At 42.7% G+C, this 2,879-nt stretch overlaps 1 non-coding gene across 1 annotated transcript; it reads left to right on the forward strand.

Annotated features, from left to right (window-relative positions):
- Positions 1 to 1,854: 1,854 nt before the first annotated feature.
- LOC120092240 (small nucleolar RNA R71) lies at positions 1,855 to 1,957 on the forward strand. The gene has a single exon (XR_005485951.1). It is a non-coding gene; the product is annotated as a small nucleolar RNA R71 (small nucleolar RNA).
- Positions 1,958 to 2,879: the final 922 nt, after the last annotated feature.

Consider the following 2,879-nt stretch of genomic DNA (forward strand, 5'->3'; position numbering starts at 1 on the left):
GTAAGGTTTGCGGAAATGATCACAGGTAAAGTGTTGTTGGTTCCAAGGAATGCATATTTCAAGTGTCCAGGTAACTGTTTCAACTCAAGTTCTGGTGGTTCTTCAAGTGAAGGACGCATTGGTTTTGTCCGTCGTTCACTCAGACTTGGCGGCTCTGATTCTTCCAGGCTTTCCTCCAATGCGAGGACCTCACATACATGAGTCTCTTCTTCAGGCAACTCAATACTGTTGAGTTGACAATCTTCACTATCTGGGAACTTTAATGCATTGAGCACATTAAACTTCACCTCTTCATTGTCCACGTGCATAGTTAATTCGCCTTTATGCACGTCAATTAAAACTTTCTCAGTAGCTAAGAAGGGGCGTCCAAGGATAATTGGTACCTCCAGAACGTCTGCTGAGAATATGAAATTGTCAACCTTCACCAGAACGTCTTCAATTTTCCCTTTTGGGTACTTAATTGTTCTGTCAGTGAACTGAAGAGTAACAGAAGTAGGTTGTGCTTCGCCAATCCCCAATTTCTTAAAAATTGAAAGTGGCATGAGATTAATGTTGGCTTCTAGATCGCACAATGCATGACCCACATCCAATCCTCCTATCGAACAAGGAACTGTGAAGCTCCCAGTGTCCTTCTGCTTCTTTAGTAGACTGTTGCTTACTAACGCGTTACACTCCTGCGTTAGCGCTATTACTTCCTTCTCACTGACTCTTCTCTTCTTCGTCAAAATGTCCTTAAAAAATTTGACATATGTTGGCATCTGCTCCAAAGCCTCTATAAATGGAATATTGATATGCAGCTGCTTCAGGAGCTCAAGAAAGCGCTTGAATTGCTGTTCATCATTCTTCTTCATCAGACGCCTAGGGAATGGTGCGTTCAAAGTCACCTCAAGTTTTCCTGCGTTAGATGTACTAGGTTCTGAATGGCTTGTAGTCTCGGGCGTTCTTTCTTCCTGATCCATTAAACATGTGATGCGTTCTTTCAAAGGACTGTTACTTCTTTGATTCATTCTTCTTTCTTCAAGAGCTCTTCCACTTCGCAACGTCACCGCGTGACATTGCTCCTTTTCATTATTATTCCTAGGTGTTTCAATATTGCTAGGTAGAACTCCAGGCTGCCTGTTTTTCAACTCGCTCGCTATCTACCCTACCTGAATTTCCAGGTTTCTGATAGATGACACCTGGCTTTTCAGCAACGCGTCATTTTGGGCTATGTATTCCTTCAATAGGTTCTCAAGCGGAGATCCTGAGCTCGACGCCTGTCCTCCTTTATTAAAGGGTTGTTGATGTTGCTGATGGTTTGTTGAAATACAGGCGGCAGTCCATTCCTTTGCTGATGGTTCGCCCTTAGGTGGTGCTCTTGATGATTTCCTTCTATCCAAGAAAAATTCGGATGGTTTCTCCATCCAGGATTATATGTATTAGAGAATGGGTTGTTTTTGATAAAACATACTGACTGAGGGTTTTTTGGACATTTAGCATAGGAGTGAGGATCTCCACAGCCTACACAACTAACCATGGGCTGCCCAAACGCCTCTATCTGATTCACCTTCTGCTGATTTGATGCGTTTCCCAACATTATGTTCTGCAGAAGGCTAGCCATCGTAGCCACTTGAGCAGAAAGTGTGGCAATTGCATTGGAATCGATAGAATTAACACTCAGAGATCTCTTCTTCCTGTCAGCTCTTCCATCATACAAATCATCCACCCATTCCATATTGTGTTTACCAATGCGGTCTAGTATCTCTTTAGCCTAAGTGTAAGATTTGTCCATAAGTCCACCAGCTGCTGCTGCGTGCCATCTGCGATGCTCTATTCAGTCCTCCATAAAACGTCTCCATTTGGATAGTTAGAGGTAGTCCATGGTTCGAGAAATTATTGACCAAGCCCTTAAAACGCTCCCATGCAGCGCTTAAGGTCTCAGCATCTTCTTGTTCAAAGTTCATAATCTCTCGATGCTTCCTCGCGTTGGTGGTAGGTGAGAAGTATTTTTGCATAAATTTTTCTACCAACTTCTCCCAGGTGGTGATTTCACAAGGCTCCAGTGAGCTCACCCATTGTTTTGCCTCATCACGCAAAGAATAGGGAAACAAGGATAGCCTGATCGCCTCTTGGGTGATTCTAGGAATCATAAATGAATTACATGTTTCTAGGAAACGCTTTATATGGGCGTGAGGATCTTCACCATGACCACCTCCAAATTGTCCAACAGACTGGAGCATTTGGAGCATAACAGATAACATCTCGAACCTGATTCCATCCGGCGTTGGGTATATGATTCTTGGAGAGAAATCGTATAGTACAGGGGACACGTACTCCCTTATGGGACGCATGCTGCTATTTGCCATCAGGATTGGATTCTGTACAGCATGAGCTAGTTGCTGATTTGCTTGTTCTTCTGCCATTGCTTGTTACCTGTTCTGTTGTCTGAGAAATTGCTACCTCAACCTCCAACGATGGTTAGATTGGTTTCTATGCCGGAAGGTCCTTTCAATCTCGGGGTCGTATCTGAGTTCAAGAGTTCTCTCCCTGCTCATAAACGTTCACAAGCTTAGGCTTAACTTGTAATACTCCATCGACCGAAGTGTTCCTACAACAGATACAAATGAAATTTCTGGTTAGTTTTGTTTCTGAATCCCCAGCAACGGCGCCAAAAACTTGTTCGTTGCTAACGTGATTCGCTCTAGGAGTGTATTGTATAAACTAAATTGGAAGAATAAGTTCTAAGTGTAAGTAATGCGTTTATGCTTTGATGCGTTTAAGTAAATGTAATGCGTTGGAGTGTCAGATATATGCAACAGAATGCACACAACTCCTTCTAATGACGTTCAAGTTTTCCTAAACTAGACCCAATTATAAATCTAATTTAGGTTCCTAGTAAG

This window comes from Benincasa hispida, chromosome 11 (genome assembly GCF_027475165.1).
Source record: "Benincasa hispida cultivar pf3 chromosome 11, pf3_genome.v1.1, whole genome shotgun sequence".
Taxonomy (NCBI): Eukaryota; Viridiplantae; Streptophyta; class Magnoliopsida; order Cucurbitales; family Cucurbitaceae; genus Benincasa; species Benincasa hispida.